Source organism: Pseudorca crassidens, chromosome 9 (genome assembly GCF_039906515.1).
Source record: "Pseudorca crassidens isolate mPseCra1 chromosome 9, mPseCra1.hap1, whole genome shotgun sequence".
Classification (NCBI taxonomy): domain Eukaryota; kingdom Metazoa; phylum Chordata; class Mammalia; order Artiodactyla; family Delphinidae; genus Pseudorca; species Pseudorca crassidens.
The window spans coordinates 28,112,125-28,133,774 of record NC_090304.1 but is presented as its reverse complement, the minus strand read 5'-3'; the positions used below and the strand labels follow the sequence as shown (position 1 = coordinate 28,133,774).

Here is a 21,650-nt window from a genome sequence, read left to right as displayed (position 1 = left end):
AAAATGTAAATAATGGAGAAGTTAACCCTTAGAGACAGACTTTTATAAACTATGGCATAGTAACAAGATGCAAGAAAGCAGGCCTTCAACACTAAAATTACACAGAAACATGGACAACTATAAATAGGATAGGTTAAAATGGCATACCTACAGAGGAAAATGTATACTGATTGCAATACTGTAAACATATTTATACATATGACAGCCAGTATGAAAAAAATTATTCACGGTGTTAAGACAGCAGACTAATGAGTTACCGGATTTTTAAAAAATTGTTAATTCTTATTTTATTCTTTTCAGTAACAACAGAAAGAGGAAGTATTTGACTCAGGAAAAGACTTCCTACTTTGTTTTTCTTTTTTTTACATCTTTATTGGAGTATAATTGCTTTACAATGGTGTGTTAGTTTCTGCTTTATAACAAAGTGAATCAGTTATACATATACATGTGTTCCCATATCTCTTCCCTCTTGCGTCTCCCTCCCTCCCACCCTCCCTGCCCCACCCCTCCAGGCGGTCACAAAGCACCGAGATGATCTCCCTGTGCTATGCGGCTGCTTCCCACTAGCTATCTACCTTACGTTTGGTAGTGTACATATGTCCATGCCTCTCTCTCGCTTTGTCACAGCTTACCCTTCCCCCTCCCCATATCCTCAAGTCCATTCTCTAGTAGGTCTGTGTCTTTATTCCTGTCTTACCCCTAGGTTCTTCATGACATTTTTTTTTCTTAAATTCCATATATATGTGTTAGCATACAGTATTTAAGACTTCCTACTTAGATTCAGTAAGCCAGTTTCCTACCTTTTCCTCTTTTTTAAAAAATCTCCTTTCCTCACTATCTCCTGGCCATCCCAATCCACAGAATGAGAATAAAGAAACAGCAAAGGGGGCTTCCCTGGTGGCGCAGTGGTTGAGAGTCCACCTACCGATGCAGGGGACATGGGTTCGTGCCCCGGTCCGGGAGGATCCCACATGCCGCAGAGCGGCTGGGCCCGTGAGCCATGGCCGCTGGGCCTGCGCGTCTGGAGCCTGTTGCTCCCCAACGGGAGAGGCCACAACAGTGAGAGGCCCGCGTACCGCAAAAAAAAAAAAAAAAAAAGAAACAGCAAAGGCAAGAGAGGAATAGGACACAAAGGAGAAGAAGCAGGAACCATTGATTTCTCCCTTGAAATGGGTCTCACATTCCACCAGGTGCACATTGCCTCCATTCCATTCTGCCACTCCCATCCAGTCAGGGCCCTCCACCCCCTGGACTCTGATAAAACCACCTAGGAAGTCTCTTCCTTCTACTCCTGTGACTGCCTGCTCACAGTTCTTCCACAGCACGCCAGCCAAAGTAATTCTTAAAGCATATATCAGATTACGTCACTACTCTTGTTCTAACTGTCCTCTATCTCGGTAGTTCCCCTTTCCAAATCCTTAGCAGGGTCTAGAACAGCAGTTCTCTGGGCATCCCTGAGACCAGTTCAGGGGATTCATGCGGTCAAAATATTTTGATAATAACACTAAGCCGTTATTTGACTTTTTTACACTTGTTTTCTCATGAATGTACCAATTGAATGCAAGACACAAGAATCCAGCTGTCTTTTATTAAGCCAGGTATTAAAGAGATTTGCAATTCCGTACCAGCCTGTAATAGCTCCCTATTTCCTATCACAACAAATTTTGAATATTTGGCATGATCTGACTCACTCTTCTTGTCCGACTATACATTTCTTCCTATTCCTTACACATACCCTTTCCTCTATTCGGGTCAGCATCTTCAATCTCTCCGAAACAGCTATGTTCTTCACCATCTCTACACTCTAGTTCCCATAGTACTCTTTCCCAAGATTTCTTATCACTTGCCCAAAATCCACCCAACCTTCAAAACCCAACTAATGTCATCTCTTCTACTGGGCCACACAGGATACTCCAAGCATTCATGATGTCCCTTTACTCTATGCCATACAACTTGGCACAAGTATTGGAAGTCAGTTTCATCTCAAGCACTAAATCCAATCATTTGTTAGTGTTTGTCTGAAACGTGGTGTTGGGAAAGATGCTGAGTCTTAAAAGGGAAAGGAATGCCATGATTGATTAGCCGTATCAGCCAGTGGGCCCTGGCAGAGGGAGAAGGATCTACTTAGCATTTACTAATGGGTTCCTGGGCATCGGTTCCATATAATCTCTGCGTGTAGCTAATATAGCCCAATATTCCTATCACTCAGTCTTTCCTTAGTAAAGAAACATGGAGTAACTTGAATCCTGAAGGTAGGAAAAGTTTTGATTAGCTCCTCCAGTCTCCTACTAACTTCAAGTCAGAGCCCAGCAGAACCCTCTGACCTGGCTTCATCCATCCACTTTTCAGCTCTCTCCTCCCAACCAAAGGGAGAAAGAGCTGTAGGTAGCAGGTTTGGGGTGTCTCACTTTTCTTTACCCTCAAGGCTGCATTGCAGAAATATTGATTCCAGCTCTCTGGGCAAGTTTATTTGCCCCTTTTATCCCTAACACATTTTGGTCTACTCATTACCAAAATCATCTAAATGGTACATTTCCTAAGACTGGAGTGTGTCTCTCAACACGGCCTCCACCACAACACACTGTGGCCAGGACAGAACTAAGGTCAAAGCAGGTGCTTAGTACGGCTTGAATGAAAAAGAGGGGAAGCAGCCAACTACCTTATGATTTTGAAGCTTAAGGGGCATTTTGTCATGACACAAAGGAAAGCACAATGATTCTGGGATATTCCGTATCCACAATCAATTTCACTTGCCATGTTTACAACACCCCTCTCCCCACTTTGAATGGAATTCCATTCAGATTTCTAATAGCAACAATCACTTTAGTATAGAGATCTCATCAGAGGTAAAAGCAAGAAAAATTAATATACGTCAAGGGGCAAAATATCGGGGAAAGTTCTACATGTCATCAGTGGACAGCTCAGTTAAAGCTGAAGCTTGGTGTCAACCTGATTTTCTTTCTTTTATCAGGAAAATGCAATATTCTGGTTTAACTCCCGTAAGCTAGCTTTAGGATGCTGAACACCCCCTTATCCTCTCTGGATTCCAGCTCGCTCATCTGTGAAACGCAGGGGCTGGAGGGAGAGATGGGTTTAACATTTCTTCCAGCTTTAAAGTTCATGATCCATCATCTAGATTGATGTTTTAAGTATTGAATCTGCAAAATGAAATTATTTTGATTAATATCTAATACAGAACGTGTTCTGTGATAAAGGACCTGCTTGGATTTTAAACATTTAGAGGAAGCATTTGGCTATTTTAGAGCATGTACTTTAATCAGCCTATCTACCTAGACTTTTGGAAAACACTTTATAATTGGAGAAGTGGGGAGACTGGATTTGATCACAATCCCAACTGCCACTCAATGTATTCTTTGCCAGTGCAGAGTAACTTTTTACAACTTTACTGTCTCCTCATTCCAAATACAATTTCAAAACCAGCAAAGGCAGAGCTGCCACTGCAGTTGGAGATATTCTTTATCAAATGATACAAACTTAAATGTCCCTTCCTGGTTCTTCATTTGCTCATGTCATTATCTCTACTTTCTGCCTCTGTCTCCTTCAACTTTTGTAATCAAACCAGCCTGCATGACTGCCTCATTCTCTATCCAAATATTTCTCCACGTAAGATCCTTTCCTGAGAATTCAGGAGTCATGACCTCTCCCTATGGTAACAGGCTGCTTCTCTAAATGAAATAAAACCGGGACCCTACAGCTTTCTCTTTAGAAGGATAAGCCAAACTTATTGCACTTTCTTTGTCCTATAGCAGTTTCTTATGCCTGAAACAACTGTTCCTCCAACTCTTGGCAAAGCTAAATTACTCTTTTTTATTATTTTTTTAGGTTTTTTTTTTTTTTTTTTGCGGTACGCGAGCCTCTCACTGTCGTGGCCTCTCCCGTTGCGGAGCACAGGCTCTGGACGCACAGGCTCAGCGGCCATGGCTCACGGGCCCAGCCACTCCACGGCATGTGGGATCCTCCCGGACAGGGGCACGAACCCACGTCCCCCGCATCGGCAGGCGGACTCTCAACCACTGCGCCACCAGGGAAGCCCTAAATTACTCTTATCCCTACATTTCAACCCACATGTTACTATCTTCATGAGGCCTTTGCTGATCCCCACCCTTCCAACAACTGCCGTTCTCCCATTATCTCCTTATGTTTCCAAAATAACTTTAGTAATTACTTCATGCTTGAAATGACTTTTTCAGTCTCTATAACCTGCCCTAGAATATAATTGAATGAGGTCAGGGACTGTGTTTATCTTATTCATCAGCTCATCAGTATCCTGAGAATACGGAACTATGCCAGGAATGTTCTAGAATGAATGGAAGGCAGAAAGGAGAGAAAGAGAGTGAAAAAGATAGGGAATGAGTGGGCCTGGCTCTGCCTTAGAGTGTTACCTTCCCCTTGAGTTCTCTGTCTTTTATCACTGCCACTGCCACTGCCACCACCATGATGCTTCTAGCAATAGAAGGCAGGATGGTATTGTGTGGAAAGACCTAGGTTTAAATTCAAGTTCTGCTATTTACTAACTCTAGGATTTGAGCAAGTTACCTAGCCTGGCTAAACATGATTCTTTGTCTAGAATATTCTTTGCAGGGTTACTGCGAGGACAAAATGAGATCATGTCTAAAAAAGTACATGATGGTTGCTCAATAAATATTAATTATTTTCTATCTCCGCTCTCCCCCAGCCCCCACCCCAAGTGTGCTACTGTTCCTTTAACACTTTGGCTCAAGTGTGGACAAAAACATCTTCTCTTGGTTCTCCTTAGCACATGTGAGACAGACTGACACTTTACTAATTGCTAAGGGAAAAACAAAAGGTAATTAAATACAGAGCAGTGGCGGTATAAAGCAGCCTGGCTTCCCCAGAACAGGGTTTAGTTTCCATCATAGTTATTTATTTTTCAGACTCAAAGGCCCTGTTATATTCCAAATGGGGTCCTAAAGAGAAAGAGAATTCTACAGAGCAAACTCTTTTATTCATTCATCTCTTCATTCATCCATTCATTCAGTAAAAATTGGTTGTGTGCTAGTTAGCATGGAATTGGTGCAAACCACCTGGCCTCTGGGCCATACAGCATTGTAGATAGATGGCAAAACCTTAGCTCAGAGAGAGAAAACAAACAGCAGAAACTAATAGCAATACAAGGAAATGAGGGTAAAATTGTGGTCTTCAAGCTAGGAAGGTAGAGTTGCCAGGTTTTAAGGGGGGAAAAATCAGGATACCCAGTTAAATTTTGAAAAATAGCCCTGTCATATTCTTGCAATTTTTTGGAAAAAAAGCTCAAATCAGTATGCTCAGGATGTCCTAACAAAGTCAATATATGATGCAAGTCAAAAAATAGACATGTCTTGTCAATACAGGATGCCTGGCAAACTTGCCCCAAGGGGAAGGGCCCATAATTAAAGGCCGAGGTCTACCCATTAACATGACATTTGAGAGGAGCTTGGATGAAGGGAGGAGCCTTCAATCACTGGCAGACTTGCTGCATGCAGAGGGACTAGGGACAGATCGCGTGGAGGACTGGAGGGGCTGGAGCACAGTGAGGAAGGGGGTACTAGGTCCCAGACTTGGAGCTGGCAGGGCCAAAACAGAACATCAGCAGGATGGGAAAGAAGGAGAAACCTGCAGGACCAAGAAGGAGCTCAGGGAACAGCTCAGTTACCCCCTGAAAAGGGGTGGTACTCAAAAGTATTTAGCAGCTGGGAAGCAGGCACCAGAGCAATCAGAAAGGGTGCATCCTGGACTCCCTCTGCCATGCCAGGCATTAACTCTTCAGTTGTTGGACCATAAGGGGGTCCAGGAGGTCCTGGAGAGGGTCTAAGATGGCCAGGGTGCCGGTGGGAGGGGCGTGGTTATTCAGGGGGCTAAGAGCAGAACTATTTACTCCTGGGGAAAAAAAGTATTTCAGTATTTTAACAGCTAGCATAGCTGTTTCACTATGTCCCACAGAATGGCAGACCTGCCCCAATCAGTTCTCAGAAGGGGCAACGTACCCACGAGGCTAAGGAAAAGCTCTGGCACTTATTCTGAGCCCTGATGGTTGTAGCCTGGTCCTTCTGACTATTAAACATCTGTAGAGGACGGTTGAGCTGACTTTGTGACAGGCAACTGGTATTTTTTGGAGCTAGGGGAGAGGGTGGGATAGAGACCAGACCAAGCACACATTATACCTGTATCACCTATCTCACATCGATCTCTCCATTTGGTGAGGATGAAAGCAACATCTCCTGGACTAGAAGCTCCAGGAGGAAAGAGACTAAGATAAGTAAACACTACCATAATATCAGGTAAATTGGGGTAATAACATCAGTGTGGAAGAGTTTAAGCAATTTGAAGGTCACTTGTTTACTCATCATGCATTCATTTTTAGCACCTACCATGTGACACACACTGTGCTTTACCCTAGGATAATAATAATTAAAAGTGTTTTTTGTTTTTTGGTTTTTTTTTTTGCTGTACGCGGGCCTCTCACTGTCGTGGCCTCTCCTGTTGTGGAGCACAGGCTCTGGACACGCAGGCTCAGCGGCCATGGCTCACGGGCCCAGCCGCTCCGCGGCATGTGGGATCTTCCCGGACCGGGGCACGAACCCGTGTCCCCCGCATCGGCAGGCGGACTCTCAACCACTGCGCCACCAGGGAAGCCCCAAAAGTATTTTTAAAGTAATTTATTTAAATATTAAAATATTACTATACTAAAATACTAATACTAAAATACAAAAAAAGTATTTTGATTTTTAAAAATGTGGTTGATATAAAACAGACATACTGATTTTTGAATCCCACTCAAAATATTGACTATATATATATATATATATATATATACACCCATACATACATATATGCTAAAAAATAAACTCTGTTAAAAAAACGAACAAACTTTATTTTACAAGATTCCAAAGTGAGCCATACTCATCTTCCTTGGGAAGCACTTTGTATTGCCTTGCTTGGCAACAAAAAGAGGAGCCAGTATAACCATCAATCTGAAGTTATAACAAGTATCACCTTTCCTACAGACAGGAAAACAGACAAAATTAATTCCCTTTTGGTCCTGTGATTATTGCAATGTTTACTCTGACTTACTCTCTGTGATAAGAATGAGAACTCCATGGCACAGAATTTAAATGCATGAAGGCTTGCTACGTGTTTTTTTCTACTTTGTTCACCATGCTCTGGATTTGTAAATATGTACAATTTTCTGGGCATGGGGGTGTTCCCTGGGAGTTTAGCTACCAACACAAGCCACGACATACGTCTTTACCTCAAATTAGAGATAAAACATGTATGGGCAAAAATTTTGACAGCCCAATAAATTAACTTGAAAGAAATTATTTGCTGAGTAGGTATTTAGATTTTGATTCATGGTCTATACATTTAGATAAATGCTTTTCTTGGACAGTAATGATGTCTATTTCTTTAACAGATTATGTAGTAAAAGGAAACAACATAACTTATTCAAATGAGGATAATCTGTAGAGTGAAAGGGGAGTTATTAATAATTATACCAGGACAACAACAACAAAAGCAGATGCTAACTTGCATTTATTGAATGCTTCCATTGTACACTTCTATGCTCTGCACTTGAAATACATGTCTTCATTTAATATTCAAAAACTCTCTGTGAAGGATATTATTAGACCCACTTTACAGATGAGCTGGCTGAGATCTAGACAGTTAAGACAGCTGTTAAGTGGCAGAATCAGGACTTGAACCCAGGTTCATATGACTCTAAAAAACCTCACCTTAAAGAAAAAAGAAAAAAAAAAACACACCTTCTAGCAAAGGAGAAAAACTCGTAAACAAACAGTAACAGTGCAGGATGATAAGAGCTCTGACAGAGGAAAATGCAAGGTACATAGGAACAAAAAGGTGAGCCCCTGGTCCAGACTGGGGATCTTAAGAACAGCTCCTCAACACATCCCAAAGGTGGCATTTGAGCTGGGCCTTAATCCCAAATGATTCTCAAATCATTCCAAAATAACTAAGTCAGCAACTATATACACTGACTGATTTCCTTAAATATACCAGAGGCAAAGCATTTAAGAAATGATTACACCATTGGAGAATTTCAACAAATTGCCAACAAGACAAGGGTAACAAGGTAACCCTTGCCAACAAGGGTAATAGGAAAACATAAATCTCGGTGAACAGCTCAAAAGTGTAATGGGGTGCCTGGTAAACACCCCAATTATGTACTATCATATATCCTGTCATGGTGACCCATGCTACAGAATATAATTTCACTGAAATACTATCTGCCTTGTCAATAAGACAAGTGGTAGCTGCCATCTGATGGCTGTGTACTGCCCCAATCCTAAAGGAAAAGGAGTGGATGCTAATTCCTAGGAACGGTAAGAATGGCATAAGGCACTGAGAAATAAATAGTAAATAAAGGGCTCACCTTAAAGTGCTACTCTTGGGTTCAGACTGTTTTCCCATTCACCAGCAGCGGATAGCCTTAAAAATAGAGTAAGTGGTAGAAGGGGTTGGTTGCTGTCAATAACTCCCAGGTACAGGGATGGCAGGACAGAGCAGAATGAGCACCAGCCTAGGTCTCCACGACTGCACTTCTCGTCCCAGCTCTCTTACTGCATCGCAGTGTGATCTGGGGCAAATTCCCTAGCCTCTCTGGATCTGTTCCACCTCTGTAAAAAAGAATTCAGTACCAGGAATTCATCATCTGACATCCTTTCCATCTCTAAACCATGAGTATCTCACCAGGCTAAATTCAGGGTTAGTATTAGAAGAGCAGTTCACCTAAGAAAGAAACTAGAAAACCTTTGGTTCTGTGCCTAAAGATGGTCCACTCAGAGGTATCGTACTCTTTGGAAGACTACGTTTAATGACAAAGGATTAGCTTTCCACGTTTTTCCTCACAAGACTTACCAAGGCAAAATGACATCTTCTCTGATGTTTTACCTGGTTTCACATTCTTTTCAATATTAAATGAAATTATGTGACTAACATGCTCACCACAAGACCTGGCACTTATTAAATGGCTCCTTATAAATATTACTTCTTCTGCTTTCCCTAAAGGTTTTGGGTGTCTAATATTCAATTGCCTTGCTGGATTTGTGTTCTATAAGTAGAGATTTTTTTTTAATGTGTTAAAGTTTTTTTTGTTTTTTCTTTTTTTGTTTGTTTTTATTTGGCTCTGCCGGGTCTTAGTTGTGGCACACGGGATCTTTAGTTGTGGCATCCGGGCTCTTAGTTGCAGCATGCGGGATCTAGTTCCCTGACCAGGGATCGAACCCAGGTCCCCTGCATTGGGAGCCTGGAGTCTCAACCACTGTACCACCAGGGAAGTCCCTAAGTAGAGATTTTCTAATCCCTGGTTGATACATGGAAACTGTTCCTCGTCAGACATCTCCACTTGGCTAAAGAGACCAACTGTGTTGCTGACTCTCAGAGGTTTGCCAACATTGTCTCCTATAAGACTCAAATAAATAGCACTCTATTATCCATTCCTGAGTCCCCAGAATTTTGAGAAACAGAACGAGGAGTATATCAGAAGGAATCCCACATGTCCCCCTTATTACTGAAAGAGGCTAAATTGAAACACAGCATGCTGTGAAAAACAACACTGGCCTACTAACTCCTCTCCAAAATTAGGTGGACACCCACTGAGGCAGAGGTTGGGCTCCCACTAGAAAGGAGGAAGAGCAGTGGAGGAATGTTCTCTGTGGGCAAGTCCATGTCTAAGGAAGCAAGGGCAGAGCCAGGTCAAGCAGACCCAGCATTTCCTTCCAAGTTTACAATCAGGTAAAACCCTCCATCATCCCAAGGGTGGAGCAGGAAAGATTTCCAGAGAGGCTAGGACAGCTCTTAAGGAAAATCCCTCCATACGAAAACTGGGAATGGGAAAAAGGCATTCTCATTCATGAAAGACTGTCCATCCAGAACATCATGGAAGAAATAAATGAAAAACTAAAAACCAGTCTCGGTTACACTAGGGAGAAAGAGTAGAAGCAGATCCAGGCAACTGAAGCCCTAACCTGACCACACAGAAGAGTCAAGATGATCAGGTCTCCATTCCAAATCTCACAATTTCTAAATGTGTGCCCTTCACTTCCAAAGAGAAGGGAGGCTCAGGTCCTGACCATCTTGAGGAGCAAGGCTGGGGTTAACTTGCTGTGGCCAGCAAAATGGAGGGAGTTGTATGAAGGGAAACGATGTCCTCTGGGATTGATCACTTGGCTGAAAAATTACTTGACCAAACACAAGCAGGGTGGCAGCCCCACTGCCCAGAAGGGGGCCAGCTGCTAATTACAACGCCTCTCTGGAGAAGCGCTTCCAACAGTATTTCTGAGTTGTTAGTTGATTAGGTTTCAGTTAAATCGATAAAGCCTTTAGAGTTAACTATCTAGAAGATATTGCTCCACAATTAGAATGCACAGAAAAGTGTTTATTATCAGCTTTCTCTTGTTTGGGCTTAATTATTTAAGTACTTGAGATTCAGTGGCTGTCTTCCTGCTGCCCCAGAAACAATCTGAGAGGGAAACTGGCAAACATTTCAAAGACACCAGGTCTATTTCTAATGGACAAATGAATCAAATGAAAAATGGGCTTTTTCTCAATTATATTCAGGAGGAGCACAATTATTCAATAAATCAATGTGCATTTAGCTTAGGACAGTAAAAGCCACAATGTATTGAGTGCTTACCATGTGTTAGGTTTGAGCTAAGTGCTCTGCCAACACTATCTTATTTAATCTTTATAATTTCCCTGAAAGATAAGCAGTATTATGCCCATTTTCAGATGTGAAAACATGTCAAGTCAGTAAGAGAAAGAGACAGGATTCAAATTCAGATCTGTTGGTGTTATGGGTTGAATTGTGTCCCCCACCAAAACTCACATATTCAAGTTCTAACCCCTGGACCTCAGAATGTGACCTTATTTGGTAACAGGGTCATTGCAGATATAACTAGTGAAGTTAAGATGAGGCCATACTGGAGTAGGGCGGGTCCCTAATCCCATATGTCTGATGTCCTTATAAAAAGGGGAGACTTGGACACAGATGCACACAGAAAGAATGATATGTGAAGATGAAGGCGGAGATCAGGGGGATACTCTACAAACCAAGGAACTCCAAAGATTGCCAGCAAATCACCAGAAGCTAGGGGAGAAATATGGAACAGTATCTTGCTCACAGCCCTTGGAAAGAACCAAATCTGCTGATTTTGGACTTCTAGCCTCCAGAACTAAGAGACAATAAATTTCTGTTAAGTCGCCTGGTTTGTGGTACTTTGTTATGGCAGCTCTAGCAAACTAATATAGTTGGGTCCCCAAAATCTGTGCCTTTCTGCTGGGTCATGCTCGAGGTCTAGGTGGGCAGAGTTTCTTGCTGTTCTTGAACCAACCCATCTGGTTAGACACCCTGAACCAAGCTTTACTGCAGTTTGGACTGTGATTGTAGAGGTAATCTCTGACAACATGTCTAGTGTGGCTTCTTTCCCGCCTTCCCCTGGCTTGACTAGGTCTCCACCGGTCTTAGTGTTTCTGAGAAATCAATATTGCCTCACTCTTTGAGTTAGCAGATCATGTGTTATTCACTCATTCACTAAAAAAATACTGAGCTCCTTCTTTGTTCCCACTAGTCTCTCATGGAGTTCACAGTCTAGCAGAGGAGCACAATGTCAAGAAAATTATCACACTGGAAATTATGACAGCTATACAAAAAATGCTTGTCTTAGAGACCCCTACCAAAATTGAGACTGATCTCTGTTCCAAGCTTTACTTTGATTCTTTTTAAAAATAAGATAGGTATGTCAGAACACCAAGAAACAGAGGCCAAAGAAAACTTAATTGTTTTATTTATTCTGTATTCAAGGCAATGATAAGCAATATTTGGCAATTATCTGCAAATTTTCTCAAATTTAATAAAAACTATAAACCTGTATATCCAAGAACCTCACTGAAAACCCAAGTAGGAAAAACCCAAAGAAAATCACACCAAGGCACATCATAAATAAGCATAAATTCAGCAAGGCAGGCTGAAAATTTATGGTAAAGATAAAAATCTTTAAAGCAGTCAAAGGGAAACAAGACACATTACATAGAGAGGATAAATATATAAGACTGCAGAATCCTTATCAGAAACAATGCAAATAAAGAATATAAAGTGCTGAAACAAGACTACCAACAGACTTCCTAACCTAGAATTCTATAACTAGAAAAAATTCCTTCAAAAATTAAGTTGAATTAGGACATTTTTAGTAAATTTAAGATTGACAATGTATTGCCAGATAATATGCATGACAAAGAATTTTAAAGAATGTTCATTAAGCAGAAGAAAAATAATATGTGTTGAAAAAGGTAATATATGAGTAAATATAAAAGACTTTTCTAATTATTTAAGTGTTTAAAAAATATAATTGCCTATTTAGAACAAAGATAACAATAATGTATTGAGGGTAGAATAATGTTGAAGTAAAATAAGTAACGATTGCACAGAGGATGAAAATGAAATGTTACAAGATACATACTTTAATTATGTGTGAAGTGGAATATTACTGAGATAAAGTATGTATTTTAAACTTGAGAACAAACAAACAAATAAATAAAGCAAGCTGATAAGCCAGTTGTGGAAATAAAACAAATACTAAAAAATAACTAATTCAAAAGAAGACAGGAAAAATGGAAAAACAAAAAATAAATGAGACAAATAACAATATGATGACCATAAACCCACGATTATCAAAAGTATATTAGGGCTTCCCTGGTGGTGCAGTGGTTCAGAGTCCGCCTGACAATGCAGGGGACACGGGTTCGTGCCCTGGTCCGGGAAGATCCCACATGCCGCGGAGCGGCTGGACCCTGTGAGCCATGGCCGCTGAGCCTGTGCGTCCGGAGCCTGTGCTCCGCAACGGGAGAGGCCACAACAGTGAGAGGCCCACGTACCGCAAAAAAAAAAAAAAAAAAAAAAAAAAGTATATTAAACATAAAGATTTTGAGCACTCCAATTAAAAGGCAAAGATTATCAGACCAGATTTGTTTAAAGGCAAGACTCAACTATATGCTGCCCATATGAAATGCACTTTAAATACAAAGACACAGGATGGGAAAAGATATATTTGAAAACACTAATCATACAGTTAGAGTGACTATATTAATACCAGGTGAAATAGAGCTCAGGAGAAGGAATATTACCATGCCTAAAGAGGAACATTTCATAAAATAAAATGGTCAATTCAGCAAGAATATGAAAAAATACAAAATGTACATGCACCTAATAACAGAGCTTCGAAGTGCACAAAGCAAAAACTTATAGCCTTATAAGCCTTAAGGACGAAATGGATAAAATCATGGTTGGAAATTTCAACATTCTTCTCTCAGTAATCAATAGAACAAGCAGACAGAAAAATGAGAAAGTATATAGAAGAGTCAAACAACACTATCAGGTTAAATTCATCAATACCCTTAGAACATTTCACCCCAAAACAGCAGAATGCACATTCTTTACAAATGCACACAAATGTTCAACAAAACAATCCATAGGCTGGGATATAACATATATCTCAAAAGGTTTAAAATGATAGAAATTACATAAAGTGTGTTTTCTAAGCACAATGGAATTAAATAATCAATAACCAAAAAGTCATGAAAATCCCTCCAAATATGGAAATTAAACATGCTTCCAAATGACCCATGGGTCACAGAAGAAAGCAAGAGAGAAATTAGAAAATATATTTAACTGAATAATGAAAACTCAACATGAATTAAGATTTGGGGATGAATCTAAAGCAACACTTACAGGGAAATTTGTAGCTTTAAATGGTTTGTTTTTTTTGTTTGTTTGTTTGTTTGTTTTGCTGTGCCATGCAGGATGAGGGATCTTAGTTCGACAACCAGAGATCAAACGTGTGCCCCCTGCATTGGGAGCACAGAGTCTTAATGACTGGACCACCAGGGAAGTCCCTTAAATGCTTATATTAAGGTAATCCTCTGTGACATTTTTTCTAATTGAAGTATAGTTGCTGTATAATATTAAAGAAGTTTCAGGTGTACAATATAGTGATTCACAAGTTTTAAAGGTTATACTCCACTTATAAAATATTGGCCATATTCCCTGTGTTGTACAATATGTCCTTGTAGGTTATTTTATACCTAATAGTTTGTACCTCTTATTCCCCTACCCCTATATTGCCCCTCCCCTCTTCCCTCTGCCCACTGGTAACCACTAATTTGTTCTCTATATCTGTGAGTCTGCTTCTTTTTTTATTATATTCACTAGTTTGTTGTATTTTTTAGATCCCACAAATAAGTGATGTCATATAGTATTTGTCTTTCTCTGTCTGATTTTTTTCACTTAGCATAATGCCCTCTAAGTCCATCCATGTTACTGCAAATGGCAAAATTTCGTTCTTTTTGTGGCTGAGTAGTATTCCATTGTGTGTGTGTGTGTATGCCACATCTTTATCCATTCGTCTGTTGATGGACACTTAGGTTGCTTCCATATCTTGGCAATTGTAAATTGCCAACATAGGGGTGCATGTATCTTTTGAATTAGTGTTTTTGTCTTTTTCAGATATATACCCTGTGACATTTTAGTCCTTAAAAAATCATATGAGGATTTCTGACCTGTATTGTGTTTCTCTTTTGTCAAAGAGTGCTTGCTGAAGCTGAATGTGATGGTGGAGTTTGGGGAGCAGGTTTACTTCAGTTCAGTTTGACTGGGTCAAAGTCCATGACAGTTAAAATACTTTGGATGTCTGTTTGCTTCCCAGCCTAGGATGAAGTCAGTAGTTTTTGCTTCCTTTTCTGTTGTTGGAGAACAATCTGCTGCAGTAGCTGTGAGCTAACCAACATCATCATCACAGTGGAGAAAGAGGAATGTGGTCTCTGCAAAAGCATCAACACCACGTGGTGTGTGGGCTACTGCTACACCCAGGTAGGTACTTTGCTTTGAAGGAAGTGAGAGTGCTGAGGGTCTGGATGAGGCAGGCTTCATTTATTCCCACTCTGTCAATATTTTGTCTCTTCTGAATAACAGCCACGAGTCCTTTAGTCAACACTGTCTGTTTTGTGATTGAGGTAAATTACCATGATACCATTTAGATGTTTGGGTTTGGATTTAATTTGGGTAAAACAAATTTGGGACAGCTCAGACTGATGTAAATGAATGCTTCAGTAATGTGCCAACTCTGCATTTTAAAAGAGCATTTTTCTGCTAGCTTTACCTATTGAGGGATAAACATGGGCATGAGTACATATCTATATTTAATCATGGAATATTGCCAATAGTCTTAAAAAGCCAATTGCAATAATAAAAGGCATACCTCTGCAACAGGGAGAGTAATAACATTCGTTTTAAAGCCAAATAAAAAATGCAAGCAGCCAATTATAAAATCATTTTATTGGCCCATCTTTAATACAATACCAACGAGCAGCCTGAGAGCAATCAATCCCTGTAGATTAGAACCAAAATGAATCATCAAACCCACACCCTTCTTTATGCTGTTAAGAAAATTAAGGAATACAGGTATTAAACCATTTGTCTACAGTTTCACAGCTTCTTCAAAATAAACCAGTTAAAGGCAAAAGTGTTTCTTTGCCATTTTTCTGTTGTACCTGGCTGTGCAGAAGTTTGATAAACTGAAATTGAAATTGGCTGCTTTTTAATGAAAATACTTTGTTTGATATTAAATGAATTGATCAATAAAACTCAACTTACTGCACTTTGGGTGAGATATAGACCCAGTGGCCAGCTAGGGAAATGAATTAACCCCCAGTCCCCTTTCTCCCTCAAAGCCAATTATTTTCTCATTGGGCAAGTAGAAGAGTGAAATATATTTGGCCTGATTTAGATGTTCTGATAGTGAAACTGTTATCATATACTTTTGGATTAAGAATTCCACAAAGGTACAGAATTTAAGGCAGTGGCAAGGAAGAACCTAAAAGGCAACAGAATATCCAGAATCCAATATGAGATTTCCCAAACACTTTAGGCAAAATATCAATAACTTAACTTATGGCTCTTATTCCTCTCTTACATATACACAGAAAAGAGTACTTGGAAATATTTTTCTTTCCAAGTGCTATGTTTTTATCAGTCATTAATATAGCTTAAGATTACGAGGTACAAAAAAAAAAAAAAAAAACACCCATCCTTAAATTGCTAAGGTCATATCTTCTAAAGATACCCTTTATCTTTACATGTTTTTATGCCATACAAATTCAAAGGTTTTACAGAGTTTTAGAAATATTAAATATGTGGGTACTCTCATGGTAGAGAGAAAAGAGACAGTTATATTTTCTATAACACTTCCAGGGCAGTTCAGAAAAGCGGTATAAATGTTCCTTTATGAGGTCAAGTTTCCTGTGCTTAAGTATCTTAGAAGCTGATCTTCTGAGAGCAAATATTAGAGCAAGCAGTAGTAAATCCCTGTCTCATATTGACTAAGCCAAACAGAAACTTGCAGAATATTGTAACCTAACTCTCTCTCTCTTAAACCACTCAGGATCTAGTGTACAAGGATCCAGCCAAGTCCAACATCCAGAAAACATGTACCTTCAAGGAGCCGATGTACGAGACGGTCAAAGTGCCTGGCTGTGCTCACCATGCAGACTCCCTGTATACGTACCCAGTAGCCTCTGAATGTCACTGTGGCAAGTGTGACAGCGACAGCACTGACTGCACCGTGTGAGGCCTGGGGCCCAGCCACTGCTCCTTCAGTGAAATCAAAGAATAAAGAGCAGTGGACACTTTGAGCTGCCCACCCTCATCCTGAAAGACTAAGACATCCAAGAAGTCTGTGTGTACATGTGCCCAGGCTGCAAACCACTGTGGGAGACCCCACTGATCCCTGCTCTCCTGCATAAGGGAGCTCCAGGAATGGAGAGTGCTGGGGCCTGGGGCCTGTCACCACCCAACCCTATATTCCTAGTTCTGGGCTCTGTCAGTTTCATTCAACTTGAATGCAGGGGCTGTAAGCTGTTTCCCATTTTTAATAGACTTAGAGGTCCTCTAGAGCAACCCTGTCATTTTACAGATGAGAAAACCTAGACTTAGGAGAAGGAAGTCTCAAGATGATGGAGTAGGAGAACTAAATGGAACACAATCTCCTGTAAGATATATGGCCTGCAAGAGCAGAGCCGGTATCACTTTAGTGTCATGGAGCAGGTACCTAACTCTATGTCTAATTGTTTCATTATTAAGAGGAGAGTCAGGAAGGTAGGGGTACTAAATCAAAACTATCCACTTTATTGCCAGCCTATGCAGGTGCTACAACAGTTCCACCTCGCCTGTGTTTTCTGGAAGAGAAGTTGTTGACTTGAGAAGGTGGGAGCAGGTGTGGGAGGGTGGTAAGCTGGGAAACAGTGAGACATTCACAATTTGCAGCCTTAAAAACCAAATCTTAATTTTTATTTCAAATTTGAATTAAGAGCCAAGACAAGAACTATGAATTTGGGGCTGTGGAAATTCAATTGCAAGATCAACAAATATCCTTTCCTAAATTGCTAGCCCCTATGTACTTTGCCACTTAAATAAATTTGATCAAGAACTTCCAGCCTTCTCAAAGCTCCCCCTCAGGCAATAGGGCATCTCATCTGTCACTCATTGCTGTGCCACCTGTACCAGAAATCTCCTCCATTGCTGGGATGGGAAACTTGAAGTCCATGTGACAGCACATTAGGCAACTTAGCAGGCTACATTTAACTTACTTGCCAATTAACTTTTCAGAGAAATAGTTCTCTTAAAAAGAGTTGGCAGTCTAGAGAGAATAGCTGTATTTTCTGGGCTCTCTCTACATTTGCTTTATCACTTGACTACATGTTCTCCCAAATCTATGATTTCTTTCAAAAGGGTGCACTCTGAAAATGCTTCATGACTTAAATTACTTTTAAAGATAATAACTTTTTTTTCACCTAAATGTTGAAACATACTTAAAAATCAAAAATGTTGTCTAACAAAGGCACAACTTTGGATTTTTCCATGCTCTTGAACTACTTGCTCATGACACATACATGTGTATTTTCATAATATAAGTGGTAAGATTACTAGAAATCTATTTTTAAATGCTTCTATAAATATCATCTGTGCTTACTGCTCATTTGGGAATATCAATAAGAATTTTACTGGATTTTAGTGTTCTTTTTTCCCTAAAATAGACCTTCTGTCATTTCTTGTATCATCACTTTCTTAATTTATTCCTACTCTTAACCCCCAGTCTACACTAAAATCGATTTATTCCCAGAAAGCTCTTAGCATGTCTTACCTGTAACTCAGACTCAATGGGAAGTTTTCCTCATAACCTTTGGAATCTAGTTAAGTACTAGAGCTGATATATTTTCCAGCACATGGATATCAAGGATTATTCTTCTCAGGAGATGCAGAAAAATCATTTGACAAAATTCAACATCCTTCATGATAAAAACTCTCAACAAATTGGATATAGAAGGAATGTACCTCAACATAATAAAAGCCATATATGACAAGCCCACAGCTAACTTCATATTCAATGGTGAAAGACTTAAAGCTTTTCCCCTAAGATCAGGAATAAGAGAAGGATGTCTACTCTCACCAGAGAATATTCCAACATTACCAGAAGTCCTAGACATAGCAATCAGGCAAGAAAAAGAAATAAAAGTCTTCCAAATCAGAAAGGAAGAAGTAAAACTGTCTGTGATTGCAGATGACTTAATCTCATATGTAGAAAGCACTAGAGACTCCACTCAAAAACTGTTAGAACTAATGAATGAATTCAGCAAAGTTTCAGGATACCAAATCAACGTACAAAAATCAGTTGCATTTCCATATACTAACAACAAAACTATCTGAAAAAGAATTAAAGAAAATAATCACATTCACAATAGCATCAAAAACAATATAATAGCTATGAATAAAGTTAACCAAGGAAATGAAAAATCTGTACAACAAAAAATATAAGACCATGATGAAAGAAACTGAAGAAGACACAAATAAATGGAATAATATCTCATGTTCATGGGTCAGAAGAATTAATATTGTTAAAATATCCAGGGGCTTCCCTGGTGGCGCAGTGGTTGGGAGTCTGCCTGCCGATGCAGGGGACATGGGTTCGTGCCCCGGTCCGGGAGGATCCCACATGCCGCAGAGTGGCTGGGCCCGTGGGCCATGGCCGCTGGGCCTGCATGTCCAGAGCCTGTGCTCCGCGGTGGGAGAGGTCACAACAGTGAGAGGCCCACGTACCACAAAAAATAAATAAATAAATAAAATATCCATACTACTCAAAGCCATCTATAGATTCAATGTCAAAATTCATCTTTTATAGAAATAGGAAAAACAATCCTAAAATTTGTATGGAACCACAAAAGACCCTGAATAGCCAACTTGAGGAAGAAGAACAAAGCTAGAGGCATCACAGTTCCTGGTTTCAAACTATACTACAAAGCTACAGTAATTACAACAGTATGATACTGGCATTAAAAAGACACACTGACCAATGGAACAGAATCAAGAGCCCAGAAATAAACCTATGCATATATGGTCAACTAGTATTTGACAAGGCAGCCAAGAATACACAGTGGGGTAAAGATAGTCTCTTTATTAAACGATATTGGGAAAACTGGATATCCACATGCAAAATAATGAAACTGGACCACTACTTTACACCACTCACAAACTAACACAAAGTGACTTAAAAACTTGAATGTAAAACCTGGAACCATAAAACTCCTAGAAGAAAATATAGGGGTAAGCTGCTTGCATTGGTCTTGGCAGTGATTTTTTTGGATATGATACCTATAGCACAAGCAACAAAAGCAAAAATAAATGGGACTACATTTAACTAAAAATCTTCTGCACAGCAAAAGAATTGATCACCAGTTGAAGAGGCAACCTAGGGAATGGGAAAAAATATTTGCAAACCACATATCTGATAAGGGGTTAATATCCAAAATATAACTCAATAGCCAAAAAAAAAAAAATCTTATTTTAAAAATGGGCAAATGACCTAAACAGACATTTTTCCAAGCAAGACACATAAATGGCCAACAGGTACATGAAAAGGTAAAACAGCACTGATCACCAGAGAAATGCAAATCAAAACCATGATGAGATATCCTTTCACACCTGTTAGAAGGGCTATTATCAAAAAGATAAGAGATAACAAGTGTTGGCCAGTATGTGGAGAAAGAGAACCCACGCACTGTTGGTGGAAATGTAAATTGGTGCAGCCACTATGAAAAACAGTAGAGAGGTTCCTCAAAAAAAATTAAAACTGAACTACCATATGATCCAGCAATTCCAATTCTGGGTATATATGAGAAGGAAATAAAGTCACTATCTCAAAGAGATACCTGCACCCCCATGTTCACTGTAACATTATTTAAAATAGCCAGGACCTTGAAATAACTTAAGTGTCTATCAGTGGATAAAGAGATAAAGATGTGGTATGTACACACAATTGAATATTATTCAGCCATAAAGAAAGAAGGAAATCCCTCCGTTTGTAACAACATGGATGAAATTTGAAGGCATTATGCTAACTGAAATAAGTCAGAGGAAGGCAAATACTGTATGATCTCACTTACATGTGGAATCTAAAATAAACCACAGAGAACAGACTGGTGGTTGCCAGGGGCAGGTGGTCAAGGAGGGAGAAATGGGTAAAGGTGGTCAGAGGATACAAAGTTCCAGTTATAAGATGATAAGTTCTGGGGATCTAATGTACATCATGGTGACTATTATTAACAATACTGTATTATATACTTGAATGTTGCTAAAAGAGATCTTAAAAGTTCTCACCACAAAAAGTAAATAAATAAATAAAAATAGAAATAAATAAAAAGGTAACTACATGAGGTGACAGATGTGTTGACTAACCTTACTGTGGTAATCATTTCACAATGTATACATATATCAAATCATCATATTTCACACCTTAAACTTATGTCAATTATATCTTGATAAGGCTGGAAAAAAATTAAATTTCTAAAGAAAAATAATTATTCTTCCCAAATGACTTTTTTTTTCCATTCAATTTGAAATTCTTGAATTGAGAATGAGTACATGTTAAAACAGTGGGCCTCTCATAATAATCATCTGCTCTGCTCTTCACAAACAGATGTGATTATACTTTTTGACTGTACAAAGATCTAAGAACAAACAAAATGAAAGCTGAATAGAATCACAGAATGGAGAGAGGACTGAAGGCCATCTAGTTCTATGTTGCCATTTACTGTGTGCTAACACTGAGGCCTGAGATCACATAGGATCAGAATTAGAACCCTGTACCCCTTATTTTTAGTCTCTCTTCAGAATATCTCCCATTATGCCATCAAAACACTTTGCCAACCAAACTAGATCATTCAAACAAGGCTATCTGCAAAGTGTAGACTATCACATACATCTATATTCTCTATAACATTTTTATGTCAAGACTAGACGGCAGTTCTGGTGATCAAAAAAAAAAGTTAGTAACTGTGGATGTAGGGATTCTGTCTGCCTCTGTCTGCCTTTGGGTAAACTTTGGCACTTAGTAGGTACCATTAGTGGTATAAATGGATTGATTCAAACTTAACCGAGAATCTGTTTGCCTGCAATTTCCATCCAGTTTTCTCTTTTGGAACCATCCAAAACAAAATTAATCTCTTTTCTGTTTGAACACCATTCAAGTAAGGAGAGCAGCTATGTTCTTGTTTCCAGCCTGAAGATTAGC

The 21,650-nt window shown here is 39.6% G+C and overlaps 1 protein-coding gene and 1 pseudogene across 7 annotated transcripts in view; one reads left to right on the top strand and one right to left on the bottom strand.

Annotated features, from left to right (window-relative positions):
- The window catches only part of KCNA4 (potassium voltage-gated channel subfamily A member 4), an 865,487-nt gene that overhangs the window by 713,366 nt on the left and 130,471 nt on the right, over positions 1 to 21,650 (bottom strand). The gene's annotated exons all lie outside the window — the stretch shown is intronic.
- LOC137231114 (follitropin subunit beta-like) lies at positions 5,835 to 16,700 on the top strand (annotated as a pseudogene).